Raw genomic sequence first — 11,173 nt, forward strand, 5'->3', positions numbered from 1 at the left:
TTTAAACCAAATTTAACATGTTTCATTATTTATTTGAGACTAAATTGATTTTATTGATGTATTATATTAAGTTAAAATAAGTGTTCATTCAGTATTGTTGTAATTGTAATTATTACAAATAACACAAAAAAATCGGCAGATTAATCGGTATCGACTTTTTGGCCCTCCAATAATTGGTATCGGTATCGGCGTTGAAAAATCATAATCGGTCGACCTCTATTCTGTAGTTATATTTTGGTAGATGGTTTCCTGTCACAAGCGATTTCACAATATTTTGTGCCCCTGTTCTATCTGGGTTGTTTCAGACCCTGAGGTTACGGGGTCCTCTGGTGAAGGGTTAAGAGTGACCCAAATAGCACCAGAATCAAAAACTCTTGGGCACTGGTCTTTTCTATGAGAATGAATGGTTACTTTTTTTTTAAGTGTCCCAGATGTTGTTAATTTAAGGGAAGTGAAGGCCACAGTGGTAACTGGATGGGGCTGTGGCTGTTAACAGGAAATGAACATATCCACGGGCTATTGGTTTATCAAACCTCCGTGGTATTGTCTCTGTTATAGTAGCCTCTGTCTCGGTCCCCAACAACCGGATTTTCCAGTTTTGGACATATTAACAAGACAACTCTCCATCTCAACTCCTTCTCTAGTTTCAGGCGTTTTCTTTTTAAGCCTGCTACGTTAGGTTACCATTCTAGCAATGCAGAGGCACCAGCTGAGTATCAACATAGATCTATGTAGGTTACCATTATAGCAATGCAGAGGCACCAGCTGAGTATCAACATAGATCTATGTAGGTTACCATTACAGCAATGCAGAGGCACCAGCTGAGTATCAACATATATCTATGTAGGTTACCATTACAGCAATGCAGAGGCACCAGCTGAGTATCAACATAGATCTATGTAGGTTACCATTACAGCAATACAGAGGCACCAGCTGAGTATCAACATAGATCTATGTAGGTTACCATTATAGCAATGCAGAGGCACCAGCTGAGTATCAACATATATCTATGTAGGTTACCATTACAGCAATGCAGAGGCACCAGCTGAGTATCAACATAGATCTATGTAGGTTACCATTACAGCAATGTAGAGGCACCAGCTGAGTATCAACATAGATCTATGTAGGTTACTATTACAGCAATGCAGAGGCACCAGCTGAGTATCAACATAGATCTATGTAGGTTACCATTACAGCAATGCAGAGGCACCAGCTGAGTATCAACATAGATCTATGTAGGTTACCATTACATCAATGCAGAGGCACCAGCTGAGTATCAACATATAGATTGAACATAGATCTCTGTAAGTTACTGGAAAGAGATGAACATAGATCTCTAGGTTACTGGAAAGAGATGAACATAGATTTCTAGGTTACTGGAAAGAGATGAACATAGATCTCTAGGTTACTGGAAAGAGATGAACATAGATCTCTAGGTTACTGGAAAGAGATGAACATAGATCTCGAGGTTACTGGAAAGAGATGAACATAGATCTCTAGGTTACTGGAAAGAGATGAACATAGATCTCCCTAGCAGTATCTCTATGCTTGTGCCCCCCCCAACAATTTTATACTGTCGCATTATATCTATAGCAAGGGTCTTTTTCTTGCATTGCAATGGGAAAGTACGAGTTCATATCGATGTGTCTATTGCCTGTCTGTGTATTAGTCAAGGTGTGAACCACGAGCTCTCTGAGGTTCTGAACCAGCTGTGGAGTCGGGATACAAACCGTCTCAAACCTGGGACTGACTACACCATCTCCCTGCAGGTACGGATGTCAGGGTTACCATACTACTGCTTGGCTTGTTAATGGACTCTATCTGCAAAGCACTCTGGTAGAGAGAGAATGGCTGCAGGTAACACACCTCGGGGCCTGATTCAGACATAGGAGCAGGATACACACCTAGGACCTAATTCAGACATAGGAGCAGGATACACACCTAGGGGCCCGATTCAGACATAGGAGCGTGATACACACCTAGGACCTAATTCAGACATAGGAGCGTGATACACACCTAGGACCCGATTCAGACATAGGAGCAGGGCAGGATACACACCTAGGACCTGATTCAGACATAGGAGCAGGGCAGGATACACACCTAGGACCTGATTCAGACATAGGAGCGTGATACACACCTAGGACCCGATTCAGACATAGGAGCAGGATACACACCTAGGACCCGATTCAGACATGGGAGCAGGGCAGGATGCACACCTAGGACCCTGATTCAGACATGAAGACAGGATACACCTAGGACCCGATTCCAGACATAGGAGCAGGATACACACCTAGGACCGATTCAGACATAGACAGGGCCAGGATACACCTAGGACCTGATTCAGACATAGGAGCAGGGCAGGATACACACCTAAGGACCCGATTCAGGGCATAGAAGACACAGGGCAGGATACACACAGGACCGATTCAGACATGGGAGCAGGGCAGGATACACACCTAGGACCCGATTCAGACATAGGACGTGATACACACCTAGGACCCGATTCAGACATAGGAGCAGACCGGGATACACCTAGGACCCGATTCAGACATGAGAGCAGGAGCAGGATACACACCTAGGACCTACAATTCAGACATAGGAGCAGAGGCAGGATACACCTAGGACCCGATTCAGACATAGGAGCAGGGCATACACACCTAGGACCCGATTCAGACATAGGAGCAGGATACACCCCTAGGACCCGATTCAGACATAGGAGCAGGGCAGGATACACACCTGGGACCCGATTCAGACATAGGAGCAGGGCAGGATACACACTGGGACCTGATTCAGACATAGGAGCAGGATACACACCTAGGACCCGATTCAGACATAGGAGCAGGGCAGGATACACACCTGGGACCCGATTCAGACATAGGAGCGGATACACACCTAGGACCCGATTCAGACATAGGAGCAGGATACACACCTAGGACCCGATTCAGACATAGGAGTGGGATACTACATAGGACCCGATTCAGACATAGGAGCAGGGCAGGATACACACCTAGGACCCGATTCAGACATAGGAGCAGGGCAGGATACACACCTAGGACCTGATTCAGACATGGGAGCAGGATACACACCTAGGACCCGATTCAGACATGAGGAGCAGGAGCAGGATGCACACCTGGGACCCGATTCAGACATACAGGAGCGTGATACACCTAGGACCCGATTCAGACATAGGAGCAGGATACACACCTAGGACCCGATTCAGACATAGGAGCAGGGCAGGATACACACCTAGGACCCGATTCAGACATAGGAGCAGGGCAGGATACACACCTAGGACCCGATTCAGACATAGGAGCAGGATACACACCTAGGACCCGATTCAGACATAGGAGCAGGGCAGGATACACACCTAGGACCCGATTCAGACATAGGAGCAGGGCAGGATACACACCTAGGACCCGATTCAGACATAGGAGCAGGGCAGGATACACACCTAGGACCCGATTCAGACATAGGAGCAGGGCAGGATACACACCTAGGACCTGATTCAGACATAGGAGCAGGGCAGGATACACACCTAGGACCTGATTCAGACATAGGAGCAGGATACACACCTAGGACCCGATTCAGACATAGGAGCAGGGCAGGATACACACCTAGGACCCGATTCAGACATAGGAGCAGGATACACACCTAGGACCCGATTCAGACATAGGAGCAGGGCAGGATACACACCTAGGACCTGATTCAGACATAGGAGCAGGGCAGGATACACACCTAGGACCTGATTCAGACATAGGAGCAGGATACACACCTAGGACCCGATTCAGACATAGGAGCAGGGCAGGATACACACCTAGGACCTGATTCAGACATAGGAGCAGGATACACACCTAGGACCCGATTCAGACATAGGAGCAGGATACACACCTAGGACCCGATTCAGACATAGGAGCAGGGCAGGATACACACCTAGGACCTGATTCAGACATAGGAGCAGGATACACACCTAGGACCTGATTCAGACATAGGAGCAGGGCAGGATACACACCTAGGACCTAATTCAGACATAGGAGCAGGATACACACCTAGGACCTGATTCAGACATAGGAGCAGGATACACACCTAGGACCTGATTCAGACATAGGAGCAGGATACACACCTAGGACCTGATTCAGACATAGGAGCAGGGCAGGATACACACCTAGGACCCGATTCAGACATAGGAGCAGGATACACACCTAGGACCCGATTCAGACATAGGAGCAGGGCAGGATACACACCTAGGACCCGATTCAGACATAGGAGCAGGGCAGGATACACACCTAGGACCCGATTCAGACATAGGAGCAGGATACACACCTAGGACCCGATTCAGACATAGGAGCAGGGCAGGATACACACCTAGGACCCGATTCAGACATAGGAGCAGGATACACACCTAGGACCCGATTCAGACATAGGAGCAGGGCAGGATACACACCTAGGACCCGATTCAGACATAGGAGCAGGGCAGGATACACACCTAGGACCTGATTCAGACATAGGAGCAGGGCAGGATACACACCTAGGACCCGATTCAGACATAGGAGCAGGATACACACCTAGGACCCGATTCAGACATAGGAGCAGGGCAGGATACACACCTAGGACCTGATTCAGACATAGGAGCAGGATACACACCTAGGACCCGATTCAGACATAGGAGCAGGGCAGGATACACACCTAGGACCTGATTCAGACATAGGAGCAGGATACACACCTAGGACCCGATTCAGACATAGGAGCAGGGCAGGATACACACCTAGGACCTGATTCAGACATAGGAGCAGGATACACACCTAGGACCTGATTCAGACATAGGAGCAGGATACACACCTAGGACCTGATTCAGACATAGGAGCAGGGCAGGATACACACCTAGGACCTGATTCAGACATAGGAGCAGGGCAGGATACACACCTAGGACCTGATTCAGACATAGGAGCAGGGCAGGATACACACCTAGGACCTGATTCAGACATAGGAGCAGGGCAGGATACACACCTAGGACCCGATTCAGACATAGGAGCAGGGCAGGATACACACCTAGGACCTGATTCAGACATAGGAGCAGGATACACACCTAGGACCTGATTCAGACATAGGAGCAGGGCAGGATACACACCTAGGACCTGATTCAGACATAGGAGCAGGATACACACCTAGGACCCGATTCAGACATAGGACATTTTTTCCTACATGTTTTGTTGTAAGCTCTTCTCAGTATTTGGTATTCAGATTTACCTTGTGCAGGTGATCAACCATCTCTATAGGAATGGTTACCTTAAGCACATATTTAAATGAAACCACTGAAAACCCTCCCACTTGGTTCAGTTTTTGTAAACTGGGGGCTTTCAGTACTTTAATCTAAAGCCATCCCTTTAAATACGGTGTGCCTTTTTTAATTAGAATTTTGTCGACAGACTCTATATACTTTATCAAGAGAACAGGGTCAGAACATTAGGGATCCATGGAAGGAAGACATCAGAATACTGTATACTCATATCTCAGTTTCAGAACCAATTGGTGGTTTAAAAAATAAATAAATCTGATTTTATAGATTATTATGGGGTAGGAATGTAACAACCGTCTGTAATGCCCTAGAGGGTCCCCTAGCAACCGTCTGTAATGCCCTAGAGGGTCCCCTAGCAACCGTCTGAAATGCCCTAGAGGGTCCCCTAGCAACCGTCTGAAATGCCCTAGAGGGTCCCCTAGCAACCGTCTGTAATGCCCTATAGGGTCTCCTAACAACCGTCTGAAATGCCCTAGAGGGTCCCCTAACAACCGTCTGTAATGCCCTAGAGGGTCCCCTAACAACCGTCTGTAATGCCCTAGAGGGTCCCCTAACAACCGTCTGTAATGCCCTAGAGGGTCCCCTAACAACCGTCTGTAATGCCCTAGAGGGTCCCTAACAACCGTCTGAAATGCCCTAGAGGGTCCCCTAACAACCGTCTGAAATGCCCTAGAGGGTCCCCTAACAACCGTCTGTAATGCCCTAGAGGGTCCCCTCACAACCGTCTGAAATGCCCTAGAGGGTCCCCTCACAACAGTCTGAAATGCCCTAGAGGGTCCCCTAACAACCGTCTGAAATGCCCTAGAGGGTCCCCTAACAACCGTCTGTAATGCCCTAGAGGGTCCCCTAACAACCGTCTGTAATGCCCTAGAGGGTCCCTAACAACCGTCTGAAATGCCCTAGAGGGTCCCTAACAACCGTCTGAAATGCCCTAGAGGGTCCCCTAGCAACCGTCTGTAATGCCAAATAGGGTCCCCTAACAACCGTCTGAAATGCCCTAGAGGGTCCCTAACAACCGTCTGAAATGCCCTAGAGGGTTCCCTAACAACCGTCTGAAATGCCCTAGAGGGTTCCCTAGCAACCGTCTGTAATGCCCTAGAGGGTCCCTAACAACCGTCTGAAATGCCCTAGAGGGTTCCCTAACAACCGTCTGAAATGCCCTAGAGGGTTCCCTAGCAACCGTCTGTAATGCCCTAGAGGGGTCCCTAACAACCGTCTGAAATGCTAGGCTTCTACACCTGCTTGCTGTTTGGAGTTTTAGGCTGGGTTTCTGTACAGCACTTTGAGATATCAGCTGATGTAAGAAGGGCTTTATAAATACATTTGACTTGATTTAGAGGGTCCTCTCACCGCCTGAAATTCCTCCAATTTTAAAATGTATTTTAGATCATTCCACACGTAAGGTGGAAGGAAATGAAAAGCTGATCTTCCTAACTCTCTCTATAAACCAGCGGAGTCCCCAGAGTTAACCAATCCTGTGAACGGGTTTGATAACTGGTCATTTTAAATCTTACCAGTGACATCAGGGAAGTTGGAAGTTTGTGGAGCAGGGCTTTGTAAACAGAAAGAGGGTAATGATGTGATCTACCTGACTTTTAAAGAGGTCCAGCCAATGTTTTGTAACACTGTTAATACATATGTTTTTATTATAAAACCTCAAATTCATTTGTGAAATATTAGTGTTTTTAAATTGTACAAATTGCACTATTTTCCTTTTTGAGATGCGTTATATTTGAAAATGGTATACTCTCTTTTAAAAACATCAGGTTTGTGACGACTACATGCAAGAGATCTGTCATTCATTCATTCCAAAGGAATACCTGGCTGGCACATGTTTCCCCTTGCTTCAGTTCAAGGATAGAAAGGTTAATGAAGTTGCCACTACGTGTACTCTGGTCTGACTCCCCTTAGAGAGGCAGGTAACGTGACTGGGAGCTCGCTATCCAAATAAAGACAGGAAGGACCTTGGCTTATTCAGGGTTGAGGTCAGGCCCACAGAGTAGTTTTCATGGTGTTGTTGGGAGATGTGATGGTCTTATTCATATAGTATGTTTGTCTATCCAGGGAAAGGCAGGTTACGTGGCCCAGGGTAGTAACACTGCCAGAGACATGGCGAGGGCTCCTCTGTTCGCCTATGTCAACGAGGGCAAACTGAAAAACATCAAGACCTACGCCTGTAAGTCCTTTCTTCCTTCACTCCACCCTTCCTTCACTCCTCCTTTCCTTCACTCCTCCCTTCCTTCACTCCGCCCTTCCTTCACTCCGCCCTTCCTTCACTCCTCCTTTCCTTCACTCCGCCCTTCCTTCACTCCGCCCTTCCTTCACTCCTCCTTTCCTTCACTCCTCCCTTCCTTCACTCCGCCCCTTCCTTCACTCCTCCCTTCCTTCACTCCGCCCCTTCCTTCACTCCTCCTTTCCTTCACTCCTCCCTTCCTTCACTCCGCCCCTTCCTTCACTCCGCCCCTTCCTTCACTCCGCCCTTCCTTCACTCCGCCCTTCCTTCACTCCGCCCCTTCCTTCACTCCGCCCTTCCTTCACTCCGCCCCTTCCTTCCTCCGCCCCTTCCTTCACTCCGCCCCTTCCTTCACTCCGCCCTTCCTTCACTCCGCCCTTCCTTCACTCCGCCCCTTCCTTCCTCCGCCCTTCCTTCACTCCTCCTTCCTTCACTCCGCCCTTCCTTCACTCCGCCCTTCCTTCACTCCTCCCTTCCTTCACTCTCTCTACCTCCTCTCCTCTCTTCCTGTTATTCAAGGCATAGCCAGTATTTCACAAAGCAGTCTTCAGAGTGATGCTTCGTGGGTGACTGTTGTATGTGTGCAGAGAGGTCAGAGTGATATATGCTTCTTGTGTGCAGTGTTTATGCGTCTCCTGGACAACTATGAGATGTCTACAGGCGTGTCGGAGACCGTCACCTCTGAGGAGCTGATAGAGAACGATCTCTTCCTCAATGCCATTCTGGAGACCGAGGTCATGAAGGTAGTGTGTGTGTGTGTGTGTGTGTGTGTGATCTGTCTCTGAGTGCCCACAGGTAAAAGTGTGGGTTATAGTCCTTATTGCTTGGTTGAGCACATATAGCTAAGTTCTGTCATTTAGATCCATAGCCAAGACTCCTGGAGACAGGCCCTTAACCTGTCTGTTCTGGAGACAGGCCCTTAACCTGTCTGTTCTGGAGAAGGGCCCTTAACCTGTCAGTTCTGGAGAAGGGCCCTTAACCTGTCTGTTCTGGAGAAGGGCCCTTAACCTGTCTGTTCTGGAGAAGGGCCCTTAACCTGTCTGTTCTGGAGAAGGGCCCTTAACCTGTCTGTTCTGGAGAAGGGCCCTTAACCTGTCAGTTCTAGAGAAGGGCCCTTAACCTGTCTGTTCTGGAGAAGGGCCCTTAACCTGTCTGTTCTGGAGAAGGGCCCTTAACCTGTCTGTTCTGGAGAAGGGCCCTTAACCTGTCAGTTCTGGAGAAGGGCCCTTAACCTGTCAGTTCTGGAGAAGGGCCCTTAACCTGTCTGTTCAGGAGAAGGGCCCTTAACCTGTCTGTTCTGGAGAAGGGCCCTTAACCTGTCTGTTCTGGAGAAGGGCCCTTAACCTGTCTGTTCAGGAGAAGGGCCCTTAACCTGTCAGTTCTGGAGAAGGGCCCTTAACCTGTCTGTTCTGGAGAAGGGCCCTTAACCTGTCTGTTCTGGAGAAGGGCCCTTAACCTGTCTGTTCTGGAGAAGGGCCCTTAACCTGTCTGTTCTGGAGAAGGGCCCTTAACCTGTCTGTTCTGGAGAAGGGCCCTTAACCTGTCTGTTCTGGAGAAGGGCCCTTAACCTGTCTGTTCTGGAGACGGGCCCTTAACCTGTCTGTTCTGGAGAAGGGCCCTTAACCTGTCTGTTCTGGAGAAGGGCCCTTAACCTGTCTGTTCTGGAGAAGGGCCCTTAACCTGTCTGTTCTGGAGAAGGGCCCTTAACCTGTCTGTTCTGGGAAGGGCCCTTAACCTGTCTGTTCTGGAGAAGGGCCCTTAACCTGTCTGTTCTGGAGAAGGGCCCTTAACCTGTCTGTTCTGGAGAAGGGCCCTTAACCTGTCTGTTCTGGAGAAGGGCCCTTAACCTGTCTGTTCTGGAGAAGGGCCCTTAACCTGTCTGTTCTGGAGAAGGGCCCTTAACCTGTCTGTTCTGGAGAAGGGCCCTTAACCTGTCTGTTCTGGAGACGGGCCCTTAACCTGTCTGTTCTGGAGAAGGGCCCTTAACCTGTCTGTTCTGGAGAAGGGCCCTTAACCTGTCTGTTCTGGAGAAGGGCTCTTAACCTGTCAGTTCTGGAGAAGGGCCCTTAACCTGTCTGTTCTGGAGAAGGGCCCTTAACCTGTCTGTTCTGGAGAAGGGCCCTTAACCTGTCTGTTCTGGAGAAGGGCCCTTAACCTGTCTGTTCTGGAGAAGGGCCCTTAACCTGTCTGTTCTGGAGAAGGGCTCTTAACCTGTCTGTTCTGGAGAAGGGCCCTTAACCTGTCTGTTCTGGAGAAGGGCCCTTAACCTGTCTGTTCTGGAGAAGGGCTCTTAACCTGTCTGTTCTGGAGAAGGGCCCTTAACCTGTCTGTTCTGGAGACGGGCTCTTAACCTGTCTGTTCTGGAGAAGGGCCCTTAACCTGTCTGTTCTGGAGACGGGCTCTTAACCTGTCTGTTCTGGAGAAGGGCCCTTAACCTGTCTGTTCTGGAGACGGGCCCTTAACCTGTCTGTTCTGGAGAAGGGCCCTTAACCTGTCTGTTCTGGAGACGGGCTCTTAACCTGTCTGTTCTGGAGAAGGGCCCTTAACCTGTCTGTTCTGGAGAAGGGCCCTTAACCTGTCTGTTCTGGAGAAGGGCTCTTAACCTGTCAGTTCTGGAGAAGGGCCCTTAACCTGTCTGTTCTGGAGAAGGGCCCTTAACCTGTCAGTTCTGGAGAAGGGCCCTTAACCTGTCTGTTCTGGAGAAGGGCCCTTAACCTGTCTGTTCTGGAGAAGGGCCCTTAACCTGTCTGTTCTGGAGAAGGGCCCTTAACCTGTCTGTTCTGGAGAAGGGCCCTTAACCTGTCTGTTCTGGAGAAGGGCTCTTAACCTGTCTGTTCTGGAGAAGGGCCCTTAACCTGTCTGTTCTGGAGAAGGGCCCTTAAACCTGTCTGTTCTGGAGAAGGGCCCTTAACCTGTCTGTTCTGGAGAAGGGCTCTTAACCTGTCTGTTCTGGAGAAGGGCCCTTAACCTGTCTGTTCTGGAGAAGGGCCCTTAACCTGTCTGTTCTGGAGAAGGGCTCTTAACCTGTCTGTTCTGGAGAAGGGCCCTTAACCTGTCTGTTCTGGAGAAGGGCCCTTAACCTGTCTGTTCTGGAGAAGGGCCCTTAACCTGTCTGTTCTGGAGACGGGCTCTTAACCTGTCTGTTCTGGAGAAGGGCCCTTAACCTGTCTGTTCTGGAGACGGGCTCTTAACCTGTCTGTTCTGGAGAAGGGCCCTTAACCTGTCTGTTCTGGAGACGGGCCCTTAACCTGTCTGTTCTGGAGAAGGGCCCTTAACCTGTCAGTTCTGGAGAAGGGCCCTTAACCTGTTCTGTTCTGGAGAAGGGCCCTTAACCTGTCTGTTCTGGAGAAGGGCCCTTAACCTGTCTGTTCTGGAGAAGGGCCCTTAACCTGTCTGTTCTGGAGAAGGGCCCTTAACCTGTCTGTTCTGGAGAAGGGCCCTTAACCTGTCTGTTCTGGAGAAGGGCCCTTAACCTGTCAGTTCTGGAGAAGGGCCCTTAACCTGTCTGTTCTGGAGAAGGGCCCTTAACCTGTCTGTTCTGGAGAAGGGCCCCTTAACCTGTCTGTTCTGGAGAAGGGCCCTTAACCTGTCTGTTCTGGAGAAGGGCCCTTAACCTGTCTGTTCAGGCCTGGACTCCTGGAGACAGG

The 11,173-nt window shown here is 49.4% G+C and overlaps 1 protein-coding gene and 2 pseudogenes across 1 annotated transcript in view; 2 read left to right on the top strand and 1 right to left on the bottom strand.

Moving 5' to 3' along the window:
- The window catches only part of LOC135508417 (uridylate-specific endoribonuclease C-like), a 19,833-nt pseudogene extending 14,568 nt beyond the window's left edge, over window positions 1-5,265 (bottom strand).
- Window positions 1-11,173, top strand: part of LOC135508927 (uridylate-specific endoribonuclease C-like) — a 54,074-nt gene that overhangs the window by 31,201 nt on the left and 11,700 nt on the right. The window lies entirely within an intron of this gene.
- The window catches only part of LOC135518361 (uridylate-specific endoribonuclease C-like), a 19,617-nt pseudogene continuing 9,943 nt past the window's right edge, over window positions 1,500-11,173 (top strand).

Source organism: Oncorhynchus masou, chromosome 3 (genome assembly GCF_036934945.1).
Source record: "Oncorhynchus masou masou isolate Uvic2021 chromosome 3, UVic_Omas_1.1, whole genome shotgun sequence".
Taxonomy (NCBI): Eukaryota; Metazoa; Chordata; class Actinopteri; order Salmoniformes; family Salmonidae; genus Oncorhynchus; species Oncorhynchus masou.